Source organism: Aythya ferina, assembly GCF_964211825.1.
Source record: "Aythya ferina genome assembly, chromosome: 2".
In the NCBI taxonomy this organism is placed as follows: domain Eukaryota; kingdom Metazoa; phylum Chordata; class Aves; order Anseriformes; family Anatidae; genus Aythya; species Aythya ferina.
Genome location: NC_140297.1, coordinates 71,573,346 through 71,597,864, shown reverse-complemented (window position 1 = coordinate 71,597,864; position 24,519 = coordinate 71,573,346). Strand labels below are relative to the sequence as shown.

At 36.9% G+C, this 24,519-nt stretch overlaps 1 protein-coding gene across 4 annotated transcripts in view; it reads right to left on the bottom strand.

Moving 5' to 3' along the window:
• LYRM4 (LYR motif containing 4) overlaps nt 1-24,519 on the bottom strand; it is a 91,692-nt gene that overhangs the window by 40,895 nt on the left and 26,278 nt on the right. The gene's annotated exons all lie outside the window — the stretch shown is intronic.

Below are 24,519 nucleotides of genomic sequence, written 5' to 3'. Positions count from 1 at the left end.
ATTTATAATCCAATTTGTCTTTGAAATAACTAATATTTCAAGTACCTGACATCAGAGGTAGCTGAACCAGTATAATCTCATTGCAATTAATAGCCTCAAACCATTCAGTTGCAATCTATCACCACTCAAACAGCACTGATTACAATTACATTCCACTTCTCTTTAACATCTCCTGTAAACTTTAGTAAGTAAGCAACTATTCTTCACCCTTTCAGTTACATGTATTTGTCTAAAAATGGTATGGAAAAGTGTATAGAGAAAGAAGAGGAAAACCTTACTGTTACTTCAGCTATACTCTAAATCTGTTACAAACATTAATGTGGCTGTAGGCCAGTTTAGACAGGATATAAATGACTGTCCTCCAGTTTGTTCTTTCCTTCAGTCATTAAAGTTTACTTAATATTCATGAAAAATATCTCAGATTCCTGGAAGCTGAAATCCTCTCTTTATTCACAATACAATTATACCTCTGGCTGTATCATAAATTACCTACATTCTCAGAACAACATACTTACTATAAACTTAGTCTGGAGGTCCAATCCTAGATATGAAAGAATAAATTTGTTTTTATACCTAATAATTATTTAAAATGTTTTTCTGTTTATTTAAGTTATAAAGAGTATTCTTTGTACACGGTTGTCAGAGCTTTCTAGGACCACTGAGAAATCTTTCAGTCACTGAAAAATTTGAAACAGGGAATTTCCACTGGTGTTTCTGCTTTGTACTCACACACAGTGAATTTCCCTAGAGAGATATATACAATTTCATGATTGATCTTCCCAAAGAAAGGTCTAGCTGGAGGCAGCTGGCTTTGGCCGGGAAAAAACAGTCACCAAACAGGCATCTTTCTCATTATGACAGGCAAGGGTGGCTTTGGAAATGATATTAAAACTATTTTCTTGCCTTGTCAAAGCTGTCCCTGTGACTGGGATGAAACGTACACAGCTTTCCACAAACTGAAGTTCAAAAGTATGTCTCAACTTCTACTTCCATTGGAAAAAAAAAAAAAAAAAAAAAAAAACAGAAAAAAACAAGCACAATTTTGTGTAAACAAGTTATGAATTATAACTTTGGCTTTAGTTGTAATCTGATGGATCTACTACTGTTTCATGCCCACTTTACCTTTGACTTTTTATCGTTAAGTACTGGATTGTACGATAGCTAAACTGATGAGTTGTTTTAGTCAGACTCCTGTTCTCATCCTGTAGAACTTCTTAGAAGATTTCACCATTCCCATTCACTATTTACATGTTGATTGAAATTTTCCAGCATTTATCTATCCCAAAGCAGTATTTTCTCCCAGGAACTATGTGCAAGATCCTTCCTAGATCCAATAGGGAATACATTAAAGCAAGACACAAAGAAAAATATCCTTCTGATTAAAAAGGAAATATTTTAAGTATTTTGATCTGAAGAAATTAGACTAAAACACATATGCTTAAAACCTGAAATTTAAACTGGATAGAAATCTCTGCTAACTACTACTTAAATGTTACTTTCTACACCAAAAATTATCTGTAGCATGATACAGATTAGTATCAGATACAGATAGTAGTTGTAGTTAGGAATGAACAATGGAAATTACATGCATTACAAGTATATACCATAATCAAATTAAGCACTGCTTTTCCCCCGGCATACTTTACATACATGTACAAAGATTTTGCTCGCTAAACAGTATTGGCATTTAGAACCTGTTTCTGTAACTTGAAAAATATGCCAGGTTACTCCTACTCAAGTTCCCTAGCTTTTTGTGCATCTATTCAAGAATGTTATCCTTAGTTCATTGCTATAGTTGTTTTAAAGTCTCTTTATAACCTCCTCCTGTGCAAGAGGACAGAGTCCATCAGTAAAAGAACAAAACCAAAATCAAAGTCCTAGCACACTACCATTAAGAGTAGGTTTTAGTTCTGTAAACTGGATGAAGTCACTGCTGATGCTCGTTAATACAGTAGTAAAAATAGTATTGGCAATAACAACTCAGGATAGGCTTGAAATCTTTGCAATTCTAAGTCTCCCTGGCCTTCAGCCTTACGAAAAACTAGCAATGCTGGAAAAAGAAAAACCAGCAATACAAAAGAGAACTATCACTGGATCTCACTTTGTTCACACTGATTAATAGCTGCCCTTTGTGTTTGTCCTTTTGTGTATAAGATACGTTTTATAAGAAAGACCTAATTCTTAGCCAGGTACATTCATGCCTCAGTATGCATTCTACAAGGGGACTTGATACCCACCATACAACAAATACTGTGCCATGGAATTGGCTGCACAAACGGTAAGAAGGGTAAGTGGCTTTTTAATATTATTATATTGCACATTTTTACCACATAAATTTTACAACGTATCTGTGTACTGACTGTGTGTAACTGAAAAGCTGGGCAATATAATAAAGAAAAATGCCACTTACCTGACTTCCCATAACATGGTCTACAAGAATTCAGGACTGTCTCTCACTAGTATGCTAAACATAGGGATGTCATAGTACAGCAAAGAGTCAGCCTTTTGACAACGAAGGATGTCATGTAGCCTAAGGAAAAAAAATTACAAAGGATTTTTGCTTCTCTAAAGAAAAAAACTAGACTGACAGGTTTGTGGAACATGCATCACACAGGATGAACTGAGACGGCTTCTGTGAAATTGTTCACAGTTCAGCTATGCTATTTTCTTCTGTTAAACCAATCCTCTATTTAAGTTTTCCTTTTAATGAAACAGAAAAAGGGATGTTTGTCTCTCCACATACCACTTCTATATTCTTTCAAAGAGATCCACTATTTTTTCTGAAATTCTTATCCTAAACATGATTTTTTCTGTTGCTAAAGATACTTCTAATACATGCACCACTTTCTAAATAGCTTTGTACCACTGTCTGGAGGATGGAATAAGGGTAGGAAAATTGGAGGAATTTCAAAGCCAGACATAGAAAATTTCTTCAAATAACTTTTTCTAAAGCCATAATTTACTGCAGCTTTATAGTACTGTTTAAGTGTTCAATAAGATTCATACAGTAAGAATAAAATCAAAAACCAACAACAAACAAAATCCAACAGCAAACTTATTTAGAAAATGCACCAGGCCTGAAGGTATCTTGGTACACTATAAGTAAAGATTAATGAAAACATGACTTACAAAGTGCAGAACAAAAAACAAATAAACAAAACTAAAAAGCCCTACCCAATTCCAGAAGACTGTTACAGTGTGCTATAAATAAAGTTTAGGCATTAAATTTAGTTTAAAAATATCATTCACCCTTTATATACAAACAATATCAAGAGATACCTTGAAATACCGATAAATGGAATATCTATGAGCACTCTAAGATACTCTTAGTGCAATGAACACAATATTACCGGGAAAAAGCAGGCTCAATTTCCTGCAAGAGGTGTAACATAGTTCATCTGTGTTCAGTAATAAGGCTAGACAGATGCCTAATGCCCAAATCTAGAGCATCATTTGATAAGGTGTAAAGAAATCTCTGGTACAGAACATTTCATGGAGGCAAAGTCCAGCCACCTTCTGACTGAGGTCAGCTGAAAGCAAGCTTTACACCTGAAGTCAATAAGAAAATGATTAACATTTCTAGCTTCACACATTGGTGATTTTAAGATACTGTGGTTTCTTCCAATGTAGTATGGGTTACAATGCTCTATTTTTCTGCTTCCCAATAACTCCATTCACATAAATACACTTCTACCATGTAAAAGTTACTTTTTCAGGGTAACTGACAGCAATACATTTTCCTGTGATGTTACATATTCTTCCAGTTAACACTTCTCCACTTTTGCATGAAGTGCAGTTTTGATTTTGCAAAGATATGTGTCAGTGCAGTAACAAAGGCCAGACTTTTGGTTCATATACAATTACGCACAAATTCACATCAGAATTGAGAATAAAAAATTCCTCAGTATTAAGCAATCAATCACAAAAACCCATCGTGCTTCTAATGTCTGGTCAAAATTTTTCTGCATTTGCTACTTTTAAAGGAGAACCAGGAAATTCATTACCTATACTCACAAGTTCATGTGGAATAATTTGCTATGTGTCTATAGTTTATTATGGTTTCCAGCCCCAAAAGCTAACTTGAAGCAGAGGAATGACAAAGTCAACTTGAATTTCTTCACAGATTATACAGGATCTAAACCAACCCTCTTTAGGACCCTTGAAAAAAAAATCAAAACCTGCATGAACTTTAAATCCAACTACTGCAGACTCTCTAAAGCAAACCTGAAAAGCCTAAAAGACATTTTCTAAAAGAAAAATATATTCACAGCACCCAACACCAAAAAGAGTCTTCATATTATGCCAGTGTTAAAACACCTGTCATATACACAACTGGAGAATTACCTGTTTTAGAAATGGAGAAGCCAAGACAACAGGTAAAGACAAAATGGTTGAACAATGTTCTACATCATGGCAAAACCATAAGTTAAACGTATTATTGTAAATCGCTGTTTCTTGAGACTAAATACTTGTTTATCCTGCATCCTTTTCAAGTATCTTGGGTATTCTAAAAAGAACATGTGTAAGTATACACCACACTCCCACTCAGCTACAAGGCAAAGGGATGATACTAATTTTACACTTGCAAAATTCTATTAATACTACTGAAATGTTTTCTTTCATCTCAGGAGAAACCTTCTTTCTAGTGTAATTTTCTTCACGTTCCTTCTTTAGCCATGGAATTGCTCTCCATACATCCTGCTGTTGGTGAGTATCATTTAGTAAAGGTTACTGTGGAAATATCTATAGATCAGTAGAAATTTCTGTTACAAGAGTATGGTCCTTACATGTGGGTTTTAATCTTTCAAATAAAAAGACTATGTCAGCAACTATTTTTACCACGGGGAAAAATCTGATATTGCTTATTAAGAGACATGTTACAACAGCACCTTTTTGTTGCCTTATTGTAAGTGCTCAAAGACAGCTTTGAAAAAAATAGGTTCCCATGAGAAAGGACTACACAGCAGACACAACTCTCTTACAACACCTTTGAAAATTCCGCAGAGAAAAATAAAAGAACAAAAAAACCCAAAAAAAAACAGCAGTAATAATTTGCCAAGATTTTATAGAAAAAAACAAAACAAAACAAAACAAAACAACAAACACAAACTACTGAAAGGAACAAGAAAATCATACCTACCATTTAGATAGAAAAGATCACCTGAACCCTCCATAATACTACTACCAAAAAGAAATCGTCTCTAAATACAACAGCGCTATTCAGTATTTTAGCTGCACAGTTCTAGGTCACAATGAGGCTGCAAGGTGGTGGTGCCAGGAATGGGGATTTCCCTCTTCCCTCTGAAGTGCTCACTGTGGGAACCAGAAGATCATCTCACAGATCGTCAAGGAAGAGCAGTCCACCTGCAAAATGCAAGCTGGTACTAACAGCCTTTCCAAAAGTGTGTGGTACAGGACTTCTGTATCCCATGCCTAAGGCATAGGATGTACAGATCCTTGCTGATTGCAAGTTCTGAGTAACTCCGTGGCTCCTTCTTCCCTCCGGTGGAGCGCTGGAGGTAGCAGGTGCAGAACAAGGGACACAGGCAGGGAAGCAGAAACTGAGGGTCCATAAACTTGGAACTAGTTTGCTGCCTATTTCAGTAGTCTTCTTTCTGCTAACACACTGTAAGCCCCTTGGCTTTTACTTCAGCCAGTAACAAATGGTAGAAACGAGCCAAAATAACTCTGTTATTACCTACAACACAGAAAGGCTGCATGCTAACAATTAAATGTTCATAGAACCCAAAATTTCTGTGCATTTATGCAATTACTACACCAGTAATGAAATGCTCAACCCTAAATATATAATAACACAATTCAGACAATTTTTTTAGAAGTGATTTTTCCACCTCTGCTATCCTCAAATCTCCTTATGCTCTCACAACTACAGATAAATACTGAGAGTGAATTTTCAAACAGACTCCCAAGCCTGAATCTCAGCTCAAAACCCAGTGGAAATGTTTTGCAATAAACGTGTTTCTAAAAATGGCCCAATACGTCAGAATAGCACAGCACAGATTTAGAAGGAGTGTGAGTTTTTCCTCAATGCGATACTGAAAACAGCATTTCAGCATGATTTTAAACACAGCCTCGTAAGTGTGATAATAGGGAAGAGAACTATTAATACAAAAACGTCATCAGCTCCTTCTCCTCCTCTCAGGTTTTCAGGCTCTTGCAGCACATTGTTGCCTTACTTGATCCAAAACCAATACAAACATGACCTGCAGACACCAGCTGGCAGAGCAGACCATTGGATCAAGGTAGATATGGCTTCGTATTGCAGAACTCATGACCCTCTGCCTCTTAGAGGTCTTCTTTTGACTATAAGCTCTTCTTTTACTACTTTTCCCCTTTGAAGATTTGACTTGAAGGATAATAAGGCTTAATTAAGGTTTAAAATCATTTGGAGGCGGATGATCGCACAGAGCAGAGAGGACAGCACAGCACAGAGCAAAATAAGGATAGACTACACAGACAGGAACAGAATTGCAAGAGCAATTCCAATGGAGGCAAAGTCTCTGTTCTGTATCCACAGTCATCTTCATACTGAGTGCCGAGTGCAGGAAACGCATGTGAAATGTTTAGTTTTGTTTGCATTTTACCTTTTGATGGATCCTGGGATGAACAAGCATGCCAGAAAAGCAGAGGTAAAAACCCAGTTGATCATATGATAGATACCAGGTCTTGACAGTTTACCCACACCCACCCCAAACCCTAGCATTTCCAAATCAGAAATATCTGCACTTGAGTCTTTTAATTATAGGATTATTTCCAGAACTCCTCTCTTAAATGGCTCCTAGTGATATAGAATTTAAAATGTCCCCCTCAGTGTGATTTCTACCAATTGCCCTGCTTGTCCAATATTAAACAACAACAGCAACAAAAAAAAACAACAAGAAAAATCCACAAACATAGAAATCTGAAATCCACCATTGTAACTATAAAGAAACGGTACTGAAAGACATGTCATGTGCTAAAATTAGGAAATCAAGCTCTTAATTATTCCAAAAGTTACAGGTGGTGCTGGTAAATATTTCATGCTTTTTACTGCAAAAAAGAAAAAAAAACACACACACACACAAAACAAAACAAAAAACACATTCTGATCTCCAGGGTTCAGAACATGAATCTGTTCAACACCACTCTCATGAGACTGAGCACGGAAGAGAGGAAAATTTGCAAATACATGTAACAATATCCCATGTTAAAATGCCAGGTTGAAACACCAAGTCTTCGCAGGAACATTCTGAAATCTACTCTTTATGCAAGGACAAGAGATGGAACTTTGCAATGAGGGACATACTGACTAGAAATCAAAAACAAACTAAATTTCTATATACTTAAAAAAAAATAAACAACCCCCCCAGATGTTAACTTCAGTGTGCTTCCTTAACTATTACATCCATATCTCATATTACACACTTTGATGTGTGATTGTAAAATGTACTGTAAAATTGTTACATGGAATTGAAATTTGTTGCAAGAATGGATGAGGTTTTAAAATGCTGTATCTAGGCTAATAAAGCAAGTGCTAAATATATGCTATTTGACAGATGTAAAAGCAGACTGTTTCACAAATGCTGTTACAATTTGTACAGCACTTTAGAAACTTCAGGCTAACAGCAACACATACATGTAAATCGCCAGGAACTGGCAAGAACACTAGGTTTTATTTTTGCTTGTTTACCCAAATCCTTTAAAGAGACTCACCAAACCACTGCTGAGATCCACAGGAGAAACAAGGAAAAGGTGATTCCATCCATGAGACCTTTTCTCTAAATATCTCAAGCCAGATTATTAGTGTAGTTGAAAAAAAACACAAGCAAACCAAAAAACACAAGTCATGCTACACATAGGGCTGTCTGATTATTCATTCATGTTTCTACAGTAAATATACAACATATGGATTCTAAAAGACTTTTCTTTACGACAAAGAAAAGTTCAGTAAACAAGTTTCAGATCCTACCATTGTGTGATCTAGATTCTGATCTTTTTAAAGCACACACTAACTACTATAGTAGGCGCTCTTACACACAGATGCTTCATTATTTAATTTACAAAGCAGCACTTCTGATCATGTGTCACAATGATTCAGAACAATCTCAGAAACTGCAAGTTCAAACCACAGCAGGATTCTGAATCAGGTTTCTTTAAGTGTTTCGGAACAGTAACATCATTTAATCTCAGGAACACACTGCTCTGGCGTAGCTGTGTTGTATCTCTGGTGCCAGGAAAGAGTTCCCTCAGACAGCAGCAGGAAATACAAATTAAAATGCATATGTCATAAATAAAAAGCAAGGGGCTGCCATTGATGAGGAGTCCACATGCCTGCATGTTGGGTAGAAGCTCCACAAACTCCACATATGGCAGAAATGACAGTTTTCAGCACTGAAGTTCATGGAAAGCAAGCTGGTGCTATGGTATACATCCTAACAGCACAACACGATGCATGGCTAGGAGTAGACAGCATGAGCAATTAAAAAAAGAAATAAATTAGAAAAGATGAGCAATAAAAACATGGGTGAAGTGTTATGACTGTAGATCATCATCTGCTGTTTAGCTACTAATGCAGACTTTTCAGAACTGGAATCACTTTTATAAAACATCTCTCATTACTTCTCATTTCCAATCAAATGGATGTGGACAACAGGACGTGTCCAACTGTACATATACAATCTCTTAGCCAAGTATGCAAATAAGCAGCTGATTCCAGTAATTTTCTTCTACAGCCAGACACTGGCTTGTTTGACAGCAATGGATGCCATGAGCAGTGAACTGTGAATGCCTCCATGTGGTTGGAAGTGCAAAAAAAAATACTCGGTGCACGACACTTTAAGTTAGACATTCTGGGTCCCAGGGGAAGACCAAGAGCAAGAGGAAGATGGTGGGACAGGGGCCCTAAATGGCTACAAGAAAGCAGACGTGGATGCCAGGCATCAGCTCTGACCAGGCTGGTCCTTTGAAACTGCTAAGGTCTGAGCTAGTGGTTACACTGAGGTAGGAGAACAAATTATGTTGATGTATTATTACATCTGCTGCACTGACCAAGGCTCTCAGTTGTGCAGAATTATGCAGAGAACCACGATCACAGCACTCTGTATTTGCATTTATTTACAGTGCTGATCTACTCACAATACAGACAACAGTCGCAGATTTACCAGCAGCACACTAAGCATAAATTTGTGTTTTGTACAAGAAATAACACATTAACAATTCTGTTCTGAAAGTCATGTTGCGTAAGAAGATCTGGTATTAATTTACAAGGGTAGGACCCCAAATACACATGCCTTATTGTGATGAACTGCAATTTGTCAATTATTTATGAAACACAGGCTAGTGGGTACTCTGTGTCTCTCCCCACATGCCTAAGAGAGGATCCTTTAGTTGTACACCTATTCCATAACCCTAAAAGCACCAAGCCAAAATGAATGGAGCCCTGCATGTTTAGGGATACCAACTTTAAGAACACCAAGGGTGAATTTAATGCACAAAAGGCTGGATCAGAATTAAGGGCTGGATATAAAAGCCTCCAGTTATTCTGCAGTATGTCAGGCTATGCTTTTATTTCCTTTGCTGGAGAGACTGAGGAAAGCATTACTGTAAAAACATTTTAAAATGAGAAGCAAATGGCATTTAAAACAGCTTCATTTCCTACTTAGAGTAGACTCAAGAGCAAGGGGAGCAAGCATGTAGGAAGGAGAGTGCTTGAAGAAAGAAAGAAAGAAAAGCACAGTAACTGGCACTTCTCTGCAATAATATTATCAGCCTGCTGAGAGCAATTACAATAGCACAGACAGCCCTTGCTTTATTGTGACCTTATTGAATTAAATCTGAGGAAAAAAACTCTGAAATTCAGCAGGGAATTTCTTAGAAAATTTTAATGCCAACTTAAATTTGATCCAAAGGCCTCAATATTAAAGGTCATATCCATTACAGTACAGTGGGAAACCGTGGATCTCTCTGTTCCTATGTTCCACCCTTTCTTAGTTTTGTTTTCTTTTCTAAGAGGAGGTCAGAGATTCTCCTTCTCTCAGTTGTACAGCACTCTGTATCAGAGGTACAAGACTATTTACATTTTAAAAAAGCATTAGCCAGCAAATCAAATAAAAAACCCTCTTATCTTACTTTAAATGAAAAGCTGAACACAAAACCACAAATCAAACAGCAATGATTAAACTAATGCACTCTACAGTCTGATTTTACCACCTTTTGTGGATGTATACAACATACAATTTGATCTTAATTCAATTATCTGCCACAGTACTTCCAGATCAACTATCATCATGACGGGAGGCAGGTATCAAGTGACCACTGACTTTCACTGAATGGTAAAATCTGTGATTTTATTTTATTTTTTTTTAAATCAAATTCTTAATTCTTGATCACATCAAACCTTTGAAATAGGGAGTGCATTCCCAAAAGCCTGATCAGCTGAGCCTTCAGGGTTCCTTGTTTGTACATCAGCAAGCACAACGGTGACAATGGTTATGGAGTGCCCCTGCAAGCCCCATCAATCCCCTACTCGCAGCTTTCAGCTTTACAGCAGGAGATGCACATGCTAAGCACCAGTGAGAAACACAGCACACTGTACAGCATACATGGCACTGCTCATGAATTCCTTTCTGCAGGAGCTATTGCTCCCAGATTTGCAGGATATCTACATGAAGTTACTCTGCTTTTTAGCTAAAGAGTTAGGAAAGAACTCGAAACATATATGGTTTGTACTTTTTCAAAAAGATTAAAAAAAATCTACTTTTACACTATTTTTTTTCCAAATATGAAAGTGTATGAGAGAAAAAAAGCTCAAGGTCCTGAATGCTTATGTAATTGCTTTTGAGCTTTCATTGCTGTGACTTCCAGTGCAACCTGAGCTCCTAAATGTGAGAAGGCAAGTCTGAATCCTTGTTATCACTCTGCTCAGGTACTCTCTGAACAAAAGAGCGATTGGTTCTTTTCAGCCTAGGAATATTCATGATGGAATTATATTCCTTACAGTTCTTACTTTCTCAGTAGCCTCAGTATTCACTTAATGTAGGATGTCTGATGAAAGGAAAAAGGTTAAAAGACAAGTTTCCCATACCAGGGTCACCTAGGTTTCAGAATGTATCCCATCTGATGATCTGGCAGTGACAATTTCAGCATTCCCCAAATGTACTGGGGAACCTGGCAGTTGAACTAGTGTAACCTACCATCCAGTCTTGGTTGGCATTTGTGGAGGACAGTGAATAAAAATAATCTTTTCTGAACTTAATTCATACGAGATTTTAGATTCTTCATGCCAAACTACATTTCATGTGTGTCCCAAGGACATTACCAGGTTTGAAACCAACAAGGCAAATTCAGTTTGAATGCCACCACTTCTTAAACCACAGACATCCTTTCACCTGTCAGTATGTTGATCCAAACTTACCCTTCTACACTTAGATGCAAACTACCCCTAGCTCAGAACTTCTGCAGCAGTGTCCAAGCAAACGTGCCCTATCAGCCATACACCAGGATGACCGCTTTTGAAACTAAATATAAGTTACTCAAACACTCTACTACAAAGCTCTCTGCAAATGTATCAAAATGCCACGCTAAAGAAAGCATTGATGGTTTTGTCTTCTGAATTACTTTACCCTTCACAAAGAGATTGATTACACATCCTTGCTTTAATCTGATTTGATTTGCTAACCACTGTAATTTTGTTCCTCAGACAATTGTGTCTTAGTCCAAAAAAAAAGAGGGAGAGACTTAATTACTTTTAACATTTGCAAACGGCCAACAAAATGGCTGCTACGCTAGAGAAAAAAAAATAGCATTTTGTCTTCTCATACAACAGCTAGCCTTGATGTTACAGTACAGACATCTTAGTTTTGTAATACACTGTATTACATTTTGTATTACAAATTTATTTTATTTTATTAAAAAAAAAAAAAGGATTTTATCAGTAAGAAGAGGTTACAAACTATAAAAATAGAAATTTCAATTGTGACACCGGGTAGGATGGCATCAGGCTTCATAAGTGTTAACTCACCTGTTTGGCTGCCATTTTTGTCTCATAAAAGTTCAAAGAGGTGAAATAAAAACTATCAATCTACCAATAATAGTTTTCAAATAACAGCAGCTTACTCGAAATACAGAGAAATAATTATTTTAGGGTACTTAAGCTACTATGTGAGGGACCAAGGAATTGGAGTGGAGAACAATGAAGGCTGGAGGAAAGGAGTACAGTTAAATTGCTCAAGTGAAAGGAACTTCACTATCTGCATCAAGATTTGAGTGTTTAAATTGGTCCTTAAATTTCCTAGGACTGAGATCCTGGTGAATTTTTTTATTCACCCTTTTCTCACCACACTTGCTAAAAGGAGAGTTGGTATCATCAGGTATATAAATATTCTTTTCTTACTCTTTCCACAGATTAAAGATGCTAGTCATGCTCCTTTTCCTCTTTTTCAATTGACCTGTTGTTCCTTCCTAAAGCATGCATTTATCTTCCTAATCTCATTTTCAACTTAAGCAAATGGTGTATCTGACTCTATGGAAAATCCCACTTAATTCTACAGCATTTCAGATAACAATTCGTTTAGTCAACAGTTCCTTCTACGAGTAGCACTGTAAAATTCAGCCCTATACAAGAAGCTATTAAAATAATTAATTTTATATAATATTTGAGTATAACAACATTAATTAATTTTATCTTAATTGTTGTACATGTATGTGTGTTTACTTGAAAAACTGCATTTCACCTATAAGACCTAAATTAAAAAGACAAGAAAATTACAAAACACAAATAGCTGCTTCCTTGCTTCTCTGCTTCCCTACCATGTCACACTGTGTAGAGTCAGTGGCTCTTCTTAAACTGCCTCAGCAATTAAGTCTTTCTTCGCTGTTCATTAGACAAGGTTTTTAATTCTCAATTTGTCTTTGGTGTGTCCCATCAAACATGGTCAGATTGACACAAACAGTGTGGTCAGCATCCTGCCAGCTTTCTGTCTCAGCTGTCTCTCATTATCTTCCAGTTTACTGCTATTTGGATGTAATGGTAACAGGAAAAAAATAAAAAAATAGAGTGAGGTGGATGGTAAAGGGCTATCTACTGAGTCAGACAATATTGTAAAATTTGGAATACCAAGCTTTAACTCCTGCTGTAAGCATTCTTAGGGAACCCGGGCAAATAATTTGGGTCCCAATGCACCAAAGTCCTCAAGTTTATGCTTAAATTTAAATAGAAATTGCCTGCCTCATTTTTACCTCAATACCTTTAAGGGCAAGCATGTGGTGAAATGCATAGCTAAAAGCAGGTGTCTTGATCTCCAAGAGCTTGCTGCTCCTTCTGTAGAGCAGGGGTAGCACCAGTCCTTGTCCTTTGCCTTGCTTGTGCAGCTGGGAATAGAGAAACAGTCCCAGCCCTGACAAGGTCCTTGCAAGACAAATGTGCAAGTATTGCCACACTCACAAAAATGTTAACAATAGTAAAAGCTGTTTGAAAAGACTCTTTTTTTTCCCAAACCCATAAAGTATAACATGTATGTGGTAAAGGTATTTTTCTGTCATTTTAATGGGTTAGTTTTTCAGTATTACTTTACAGCATGTGACTTTGCATATAATTTTTTTCTCTTCTTCCCCCTTGAGAATACATACAAATCATTTAAAAGCAATTTACAACATGTCAAACTGCTTAAGGAGACTCTTAAAAAAACCTAATGTATGAAGTTAACCACTGGCATGATTTATTATTGAAGTTCCACTGTTATAACTTGACAATTAAGAAATATTGATAAATGTAAACACATTATTGATGTCAATTAAAAAGCACAAGATTGATTAACCTCCCAGAGGTATACTGGCTCAGGCTGTTAGAGAGTAATCACCCTCAGCAAGTATTCACTACTGACAAATGTGCACAGAAATTAGACTGCTGTGAGACAAAAAGTACTTTCAATTAAAATTAAGATCATCTGAACACATAACCAAAGCATCGGGTCAACAACAAAATAACACCACCAGAAATACAAGCAAGATACGAATTAATATGAAAGGCTAAGTGATTAGGTCACATAATGCTCTCATTAATCATGCACTGATGAAAATATGGTTAAAAATTACTGAAGGAACTGCTCAGCAAGTGAATTATACTCATGAAAGAGAAAGAAAGGCTATGAACGTATAATTTAGCCACTACACTGCAATATTCATAACTGCCCTGCTGAGGGACAAGACCTTGCTTACAGGATAAACATCAGATCCCAGTTTAAAGTATATATTTATGTACATCCTAGAGGTGACCAAACTATAATGGTGAACTTGAAACTCTACTTAGCAATGGTTCAATTTCTGCAGAGCAAACAGATGTTCAGGTAGTACATACTTTAGAGGGGGGAAGCATACACCTGGCATACCCCAGAAAGGAAAAAAAAAAACAGGAATCAGTCAGTTTGTAATTTAAACGTGCCTGGAAGAATTTGGCCTCTTTTTTTTTTTTTTTTTTCCTTTATTCTTTTTACTTGCTTACAGAATTAATGTACTGGCATAATGCCTGTCACCACAGTGAAGGGCACTGCAGCTATAGCTTTTAATGACAAGAGAAAAAATAAAACACCAAAAAAGACCTCCAACACCAAACATGCTCACCTCAGAAAGCAGAGCTAAAGACAGCAGCAATGCACCAGTACCAAGGAGACTGCGTAAACAGTAATTAAACTCCTCACTACACTCTTGTCTAGAAAATAGACTTCACTTAAACTTCCAAGGGCTTGACCAGACATACTGATAGCAAAGTCTGGCCACTTCCCTCCCGAAAGTTTGACCTCCATCACAACTTCATGGATCAGACATGTTCCATTCAAATACAAGCAGCTACAAAGGCATTAGACAGGATCTGAATTAATGCACAAAATGTAAAATTGAAACACATCCATGATAAAGCTTTTTTTATTTGAAAGAGCTTTGTGTGAAGGCCACACGTGTTTATGTTTATTGCCAAAATAAAGTGAGATCACTCTGGACCTACGTGGCTGCAAAATTCAGTCAAATGGTACTTGTGACAGATCCCGTGTTGGGTGCTAAACTAAAACACAGGGGTATTCAACAGACCCCACACAGGACCACTGGTATATGAAGACACAGCAGACACAAAGGACAACTGCTGATCATTATTATTTTAAATATTAACTTTTTTTTCCCCAGATTTTCATTAACTTACAGTTAACATTGGTAGGATTTATAAACTGGTTTCATTTTGACAAGCAATTTTAAAATACAGAAACAACTGTCAGCTTAGCTACTGGTACAACGGAACAGCTTCAGGGTCAAAAGCAACAGAAGCATGACGATAACAAAATGGGTCGGCATAAAGGACGACTGAAGGCAGGATTGTGGAGCAAACAGGACAAACAGAGTTTTTTTTTAAAGCCTGGTGTTATGCTGAGAACGAAGATGAGAAACTGTTTAGACTGAACAAATTATCTATGGAAGAAGCAAATTAAGGTATCCAATTTAAAGTGGCAGGGGAAGATTTTACATATTGTATTTTCAACTTGCTGTAGGGGGACTTGTGTCCATCTGAGAAGTCAGGAAAGAACGCAAGTAGCTTAAATAGAAACTAAAATGCTGCTTCTTCCCTTGAAAAGCTATAAAGAGAAAACCTGTAATTCTAATATGCTGAGAGACTGATGACTGAGCATGTTGGGAGAAAATGTCATTACGAAAACATAAAAACCCAGCATTGTGTCCACGTTTACAAGATCAAGTGACTTGTAGGTCAACGAGGTCGTCAATACCATCCTAAATTGCAGACTGAAGCTCAGGGGCAGCAGAACACAGTCCTGGGGATCTGAGGCACCAAAGTTGCCAGAACCTGTCCTGTACTTGCTTAGTTCTGATGCCATTGAGCCTGGCCCTGCCTCTTCAATAAGCAGTACAAAACTGGGATGAAAAGTTTTCTCAGCAAGGAATGAGAAATAAAAGAACAAATTAATAAGCAATAAAATCTGTGGGAGAACAAAATTAAGATCACTGCTGTAATAAAAGCACCGTTCTCTCTCTCTCTCTCTTTTTTTTTTTTTTTCTTTCTTCCCTGGAAGTCCTCAAAACAGCAATCCCTTTCATTTCCTCAGGGTCTAGCTCTACTTAAAACTGGTTTACCCCCATTATACCACCACAGATCAGCAGAAAGATCTATCATCTGAAATGCAAGTAATTTACAGTACACATGCAAGGCATTTACAAGATAGTATGTTTCATAAATAACACACCAAATACAGCCACACATCTCTTTCCTATTCAGTAAAAAAGAGAGCTTCCACAGATATTCTCTGCAGCAGACTGGCACCTCCAGGAAACCACGTAGCAAGAAAGGGAAAGTAAGTTGCTCTGAGCTGAGTGTATTTTCACAGAATCACAGAAATGAAGGGGTTGGAAGGGACCTCGAGAGATCATTGTGTCCAAACCCCCTGCCAAAGCAGGTTCCCTATAGCAGGGTGCCCAGATAGGCATCCAGATGGGCCTTGAATATCTCCAGAGGAGACTTCACAACCTCCCTGGGCAGCCTGTGCCATTGCTACGTCACCCTCACCATGAAGAAGTTCTTCTGCATATTGGTGTGGAACTTCCTGAGCTCCGTTTTGTGGCCAGTGCTTTCAATGCTATAAAGTCATCTTCACAGCTCCCGGGGCTGGCACCAGTGCATTCAGAATGGCAGACCCAACAACACCACAGTCATATTACAAACATGGCAGAAGTCACCTGAGTTTGGGAGGCTCAGATGGGTGGCACTTATTTCTACCTTTCCTCTCGGCAACGTTTTGTATTTATATTAAGACACACGTGTATTTGCTATTATTTGCCTTGTTTGGAAGAGGCCCACGTGAAGTTTTGTAGCAACAATCATCCTTGTGAGCTGTATTCATTTACGTACCAGACAGGAGCCTTAAGACTTGAACACAGGAAAGCAGAAAGTGTGAAGGGACGAGTAGTAGATGAACACATTTCCCTGAAAACAAGATTTTTTTCTCCATGTGTCTGAGGCTTTCTTCAGCACACGCTGGCTCATTTGGTGCTGCTGCCTCTTTCAAGGAGCTCCAACCAGCCAGGCCGGAGCAGCTTGCTCTTTTCCATGGGGAAGCTTACACCTAGCACTGATCTGATCAGATGCGACACACTGCCAAGCCAAATTGCTCACTATAGAAAGTCAGTCCTCCTCCTGTCCTTCAGACAGCCCTCCTCTATGTGTAACACCAGATGCTCAGAGCTCTGGATGCCTTATATAACCACTTATTATTTATGATAAGGCCCCGACCTCTCTGGATTAGCAACTAAATATAACGGAAATAATAGAAGCTCTTTAAAATACTTCATCTGTCATACAAGCAGCTGTTAACACTCAGGTCGTGTTTTTTTTTTTTTTTTTTTTCTTCCTTTACTTTTTTTTTCTTTTCTTTTTTTTTAAAAAAGGTTGTTGTGTATGTCAAATGCTGTGTTGTATGGCAAGCATTCCTGTTACATCTTTTGGAGCAGGGAGACTCTTAGAGCTTCAGGCTAACTCCCAACTGCCCCCGCCTGCAGCCTAAAGGTTACTTTCAATGCAGGACCTACTTCGGTATTTAATATTGCAGGCAGAAGCTGCCACTTGCAATTTAATCAGTGGGGCAAACAGCAAATCATTTGTGAAAATGCTGTCTTGTTCTCCATCAGGAGAGTTAAATGAAAGCCTGGAGAGTAACACTGCTCTGGAGACTCACACAGGTGTAACCTGGAGAGCAACTCCACCTGAAGATGGTGAGATGTCTGCTGTACTTCCTGCACGTTCAGTTGCTAGAAATTAAGCTGGTATGACAGCTCTGGGCTTGTGGCATCTGTTACAGTACTGCTCATCTCCAACACTATCCCCCATGACAAGATGAAAAAGCTACTTGGAAAGGTCAGCTGAAGGAGATCTCACTACCACCACGTCCCATGAAGGGACAAGTGCTGATTCACCTGTGCTTCAGTTCAAATTTACCAACCCTTTTTCAAGTGACTCCTGTTTCAGTTTTCTTCTTGTTCCTTCTCACGTTCCTCCCCCCCAAAAAAACCCTGTATGTATAATTACTGGACATAAGATGTATTTACTCTCATACTGGAATACAAAAGTAGTGTAGCTCTGAATTTTATGCTTCAATTTTAATTTCAGCCTCATTATACTAAACGCTAGCTATCATCCATCCCTAAATCTCCCTCATTTGCATCTACATCTCTTTCCAAGTAAAGAGCACTGAAACTTAGCGTATGTTAAAGATTTCTGTTTTTCTTCAAAGCATGTCCTTCTATGTAGGTTACAGTTATAAAAGAAATATATAAACTTATATTTCTTGAGTTATGTTCTTAGATCGTCTAGAGAGTAAGTGCAACTTGGATAAATCAAATAGGATCTAAATGACTGGGAGGGAGTGTTAAAAAATCACCACTTCAAGAACTTTGAAATCAAAACCAAACCCAGCCCACAGAACAACTCCCCTAATGCCACCTCTCCTCCAAATTAGCTAATTCAATTTCAGTATTTGGCTTCGCCAACAAGATTCCAGCATAATTTTAGAAAATGCACACAGGGAGCCAATCAAGAGAGAACTCCTCTGCCAAATCAATTAAAAACTGACTACTGGCATTACAACAGACTAGGAGATGCAAGAAAAGTGAAAAAAGTTTCATTCCAAACATTTTCATTGTAGCTAAATTCTAGGTGGCATTGCCAGTTTTTACAAGCGTATGGATGCTTGATTACCTCCAAAATCTAATTCTATACAGTTATTTGATCAAACTGTTTTGATAGGATTGTGGGCCATTGTTTTTTCATGTTGTTCACCTCCTGATCTTCTTCTGCAAGTGAGGCATTTAAAAATTCTTCCCTGCTTCTACCCTTGCTTTAACAGAGTAAATTCTTGAGAGGTAGGAATAGTTCTCTCTGTGTAATTTTGGCTTTATCCTGGTTTGAAAGTATAGGTGTGCAACTGTAACAGCTATAAATATGACACTTCCAAGGAAACAGTGCTTAGGTAGGAACTGAGAGTCAATAAACTTTAGTACAAAAATAGGTATTTGCCATTGAGAATCTGAAAATTAAGAAGAAATATATATATGTTTTCAAGGAACTTTTAAAGAAAAACTGTAAATGAATCTGATTTTAACACCCCTTCCAGTGACAAACTTGTTATAAGGAAACCATCTTAGAGCTCCAACATAACAGGACGCCAGCAGGAGGAAAACGTAAGTGACTTGCCAACATCGTACACATTGGTGAACAGCAACGTGGGTGTCGCACACTGTACTCACGGGGTTCAAAGAGCTTTTCCAGCTATTCCTTCATCTTTACCTCTAAACTGCTGCTAACGTAATCAAATGTTATAAAGTATTTCAAAACTTTCTTACGTATACAGAAAATAAAGTTGGAAATGATTTGTAGCCTGCCAGTAGAACTCCTACTAAGAATTTTCTGCTTCTAAGGAGAAGAACCCTCTAAGAATAAGAACCTTCTGATATGGTTATCCAGCCTACAGTGCTGTGCTGCATTGGACACAGGCATCTTCAGGTACACATAATTATTTCATAAAAGTTGGAATTGACTATCTCAAAGAACTTCCCAGTGTTCCAGCCGTGCAAATTAGTACTGGTCTCCTGCATGCCTAATGGTGTGCTTTCAATCCAGAAATTCATACACTATGGTAATTAAGCACTTTACCTGCTATTCCTGAAAATCAATCACAGGATTACTAGAACTGAACTTTTAAAAACAATGGGAGTGTTTGCTGATAAAGCTAGAAAGCGTGAGCAATAAAAATCAAAGCACACGCAGTAAACAAAGTACTTCTATCCGTTCTTACCATAACCATAATAGAAATTATTTGTCCTGCTAAAACTATTTTGATCAACTGAAATATGATTGCTTATGCTGTGGCTGTATTATTACCAGTTTATACTAAGTGCTGTATTTGTACATTCTCAGTATAATTTCCACTTCCATTCAATAGTTACTTTCATCTATGATAATACTAAAATGAGATAATGCCAATAAATGGCTCAAGAAGATGCAGTACTTGGCTATGCACACCTGCACTGGCAACATGGCTTGTTTAAAAGCATATTTCAAAGGAACTATTCAACTGTCCTTATTTCAAACAAATTTCAAAACAAATCCATACTAATCATATTTACTAGAGGTGGAAAATATGGAGAAACACGAGAGTATGAGACCAAAAATCTCATACTAATTGTGATATAGTCTTTTACCAAGGCATAGTCATGAAGCATTTCATTAAAACAATATTAAAAGTTCTGTTAATAAGAGACTGCAAGCATAATAACATACTTACAACATGCTGCAAACATGAAAAATGTTGCAAGTGCTCAATATTTATTGTTATCAGTGCCTTTTTAATAGTTTTTATACTTCAAAACCACATTCCTTCACTCTTTTTCGTATCTGAAGGGAACCGCAAAGAGAAGGTAAGCCTGAAAGAGAACAACGCAAGTTTATGATGAATTTCGTCCATCTCTGCTTTTAGAACATGCCTATGACCAGTCAGATACAAAGGAAGCAGATCTTCATGTCTTGACCGTCTAATGCTTCACAACATCTTGTCTCCCTGCTGAAGATTTGTGTAAAGCATGATTCACGTTGGTCTGGATTAGTTAAAGGGACAAAGGCTGTGGAATGACAAATACGTTACACTGAAGAGTACTCTGCAGCTATGTGATCTCAAAAATGGTACAATTGATATGCAAGCCTTCAGAGCTGGCAGGGAGTCCAGCATAACCCTTCTTAGCTAGACAAGATGACCAGTGGCTTCCATCTGCAATCTGAACTGAGGAAAAAGTATTGTGGAGGAAGGCAGAAGAATGAAATGCCCTATATATTAAAAAAAGACATTTAATCAGAGCACACAGGTCTAATACAGCTTTAGAATTTCCCTTTTATATTTTCAAACCAACTTGAGATACAGTATGCCACAGAGAAAACTAACAAATACTTTAAAACACACAGTATTACCATATCTTCATAGTGGCTTATATAAACCTTGAATCTCAACAACAGCAGTAACATTTCAGGGCTAATTCTCTTACCACTCATACAGCGATGGAAATTCACAAACAACATCATACTGCATGGCCAGAACTGGCTGTTGTGATCATCTTCTTTCTTAAGGACCTCAAAGAATTCTCCTGAAAACTTTTTAAAACTTTTAACTTCAAACTACTGTGTGACAATGCATTTCTCAGTGCCCTTCTTGAAAGGGAAGATGCTATAAATTGTGCTGTTTACACAGTGAACACACACACTCAGACACAAAATCTTCAGAAACTGTGTCGAGAAAAGAATCAGAATCGTTCCTTTCTTTAGCCATCCTATTTTTAAATCAAAACCAATAACAAGCAGAGGAGGACTAAGTTGAAGATGAATGTTCCTCTATGCTTTTCAGCTTTATAAAGCTACTTTTATAACATTCAAACAAATAGTACAGTGACTGACATGAACAAAATGACAGTAATCTGTCACCATTTCACATTTCCCACTAGGCTGATTCAAATACTTATTTATGAACCTTACACTTCAATGGTCACTTTGATGACTAAACCATAAATTAGAATGTAAAGTGAATATAAATTTGATTTTAGAGTAACAATAAATTGTCAGTGAAGTGGGATGTTATTTAATTTTTATTGACACACTATGAAAAAGTCAGCAACACCAAGATGTGCTACATCATAATAAACCCCAAACTTAGCAAAAAATGCACGCTAGAACTCATGTTTGTTTCCATGCTTCTGCCTTTAAAAATAAAAACACTTAATATTACGCTGGTTAGTTTTAAATATAAGCTCTTAATAATGTCAGATGACTTCATTACTTGTGTTTTCAATTAAACAAAGAGCAAGAATGATTTTTTCCCTACAGAGCATGATAAAATTTGACTGCAAACACATTAATATAAATTTAGACTCTAAGGTTTATTATAGTTCTAAGGAAAAGCTTACTTTTAAGCTAGAGGGCTGTTATTTTTCCAGTATTTACCTCTTTCTGTACAACTGAACTGGAGATGACACTGACACCTAATAGAAATTTTGCAAAGAACAGTTCTCCATTTACTAGGAAAACTTTGCTAGGGGGTAGTGATGGGTGAGGGCATGACTCAGCAAAAATAAATCTGTGTTACCAAAGCATCGGGAAGTCTTCCAGGAACTCATGTCTCAAAACAATATCTTGGCAAACTCATTTTCTTTTATCAGATCTTTTTTCGTTAAATGTTCCACTGCCTACTATATCATTATTTTGAATCCCACAAATACATGCATAATAGAAGCACACCTTTCCAAAACTGCATGCAGCATGATTATGCTTTGAAATTGGAAAACTTCTGTAAGTGTGACACATATGAAATAAATCAATGTAAATTGCACTTTTTTAGCAGTGTTAAAACAGGGAAGTGGTGTCAGAATCTCTTTAATATTCCTTACTTTTCGAGTTTGATTTCCTAAAAACTTACATTGAATGATACTAAAATGTGATCCAATTTAAAACCTACTTCAGTAGATGTATTTTGCATGTGGGAGAAACCTCTTAATTGTTGAGAGTTAAAGCAACAACAATCAAAACCTTGTGGCTTTAGCAGTAACAGGTTATTCTGCATTATCCTGGTTATGTCCTAGTGACAAAGACACCCTTCAAAGAACAAACACAGAGAAAGACAGGCACTTAATGCTGTTTGCTTGACAAAAGTTTATAAGATACTTAACGTGTGTGCAATATGTTTGTACCAAACTCTAGAGTTTTAAATGTGTGTAAAAGGAGATTATCATATTCAGAAAATTCAAGTGGAACTTGAATAAAAGGGAACTAGAATCCTACATGTCCTTTCTGTTTCTGAATATCTTCCTGGTTGAAAAATAAATGCCTACTTATAAAACATTTTAAAGCAAGAATTATGTATGACATTACTGAATGGAATGTGGCTTTCCATGACTTCTCCCAGTCTTAAATTGAAAAGATTTATTTATAAAATTGGCCATTACTATAAAGTAGCAAAACGAAAAAGAAAAAAGTAGCAGCAGATTAAAATTGTTCAACTGATAATGAAAAACGCATAACAAAAGATTCAAGACATGATGGGGAAAGCGTCCTCCCATCAAGACTCTTGTTTTAGAGAATTGGTATCTTTTTTCAGTGTCTACAATAACAAGGTAGTCCCTGTATTCACAGGACTCATTGAGAAGAGAGAAGTTTCATTTTAAAATCTGTCCTGGACCTATTATGGGTTAGATGAATCAAAAGAACCATGTTTTCTCAAAAAAAAAAAAAAAAGACTGAAAGCTTTTATTTTAGGAAGACTTATCCAGCAAACTGACCTTTTGAGAGTCAAATGCTAGCTGTATGAAGCTGGGGTATCCCAAACACTAACGTAATATCAATCAGGGTCATCATTTCAGCATCCCAGGTAGGTATCAATATTTCCTACCTATTTCAAGTGCTTTGATACCTTGATATTGAATTCTTTTCAGAAAGAGGAAGCACTTGTTATTAAAAAAGGTTGCACCAAGTAAGTCCTACTTAAATTTATTTATGGTTTAAAGTACCACTTCAGTCATCTATTTCACAGCAAAATAGTTATTATGATAGCCTCATTAATGCTCTTCTGAGTTATCAAAGATACGTTTACATTTTTACTCACATCCATCACAGGTCAATTTTCTGACATGATGACTGTTTCTATATTACAATCCAGAACAGATTTTTTTGTAGTATTTTATTTTACCAACAAATTGTTACTTTTTTTGATGCAGATTTCTGCAAGTGGCAGAATTGGACCCCATTCATTCTTATCTTCCGCCACCTTTCTTCTTCATTATTTTGTCCAGTCTCTAATACTTCTCTGCATAACAGACCTGCATAAATTGCCTCTCCAAGAAAGACTTCAATAACAAGAGCTGAAAAATGCTACTTGTCACATACAGGTATGAGAAAAGAGAAACAAACAAACAGAAAAAAACCCTTGGCATTTAAATACACTTGCACTGAGTTAATCCAATCATAATTGCTTCCTTGAGAAACATTTTTTAAATACAAGATTAGCATCTGTTTGGGTTTAAAAAAAAAAAAAGATAGCAAAGCTATGGGAGCACAAAACAACACCTGGTCCTGAAAAAAAGAAATTCTAAAGAAATAATTTAATTTACACCATAATTTTAATACTTTCTTGTTGAATCAAAGGGCCCAGCTTCTTGTTGAAGTAAGAATCTAGCTAAGTGACCTGCTGGTTGTAAAAAGCACCATGTTAAAACAGCCATTGGAGGACCAGGTGCTTAAGGAATATTCATTTTGTATTTAATAGAAATACTACTGAGCTCTGACCAGTATCAGTAAGTGCAGACTTGGCATGGAGACACAGCTGAGGCATTACAAGTGCCCATAGAGAGTTCAGGACTAGAAGCTTTCTTTGTTTATATTTCCAGTGGTCACTGTAGATAGAGTGTTTTTACAAGAAGTAAAAAAAACATCTAAAGTTTCAT